Consider the following 578-nt stretch of genomic DNA (forward strand, 5'->3'; position numbering starts at 1 on the left):
CAGGATGCGCAATATAAACACTCCACCCCTTTTTATCAACCAGCCAATCAAATCTTAGTAATTTTGCATTATTTCGAGAAGCCCTCCCTTAACAAGAAACTTCGTTAAATTTCTGTGTTTCTTTCAATATACAGTCACTTAAATGCATGCTTGCGATTTTTCATTGTAGGAAACATACATTCCCTTATACTAAATAATACGGTTGCTTTTACCACAACATTTTGTCACCGACACTGAAACATTTATGTACACCCTCAGGTGTATATAGGCACTGCGAACCCTCATTCGAATGCCCGGATGAGCCTCGGTGGACCGGGGTGCAGGCTTCAAACCCAGCTGCTTAGCGGCAGAGTGGTTCAATTCCACCTTTCGGGCGTCATTTCTCATCATTCAAATGTATGGACTTTGATCACCAACAACGTTTGTTCGAATTCGCTGATATTATATACTACGCAGCAAAATAAACGTAATTGTGTTTTTAGAGGTAAATATAAGTAAAAAAGTGTGGATGGGCTGCCTACATCCTACCAAATTTTAAGAGATAAGTGCACACATTCCCTCCCCCCACGTTGTCCAGG

The 578-nt window shown here is 41.0% G+C and overlaps 1 non-coding gene across 1 annotated transcript; it reads left to right on the top strand.

Moving 5' to 3' along the window:
* Window positions 1-291: 291 nt before the first annotated feature.
* On the top strand, window positions 292-376 carry trnastop-uca (transfer RNA opal suppressor (anticodon UCA)). The gene has a single exon. It is a non-coding gene; the product is annotated as a tRNA-Sec (tRNA).
* Window positions 377-578: the final 202 nt, after the last annotated feature.

This window comes from Oncorhynchus masou, unplaced genomic scaffold (assembly GCF_036934945.1).
Source record: "Oncorhynchus masou masou isolate Uvic2021 unplaced genomic scaffold, UVic_Omas_1.1 unplaced_scaffold_11880, whole genome shotgun sequence".
Taxonomy (NCBI): Eukaryota; Metazoa; Chordata; class Actinopteri; order Salmoniformes; family Salmonidae; genus Oncorhynchus; species Oncorhynchus masou.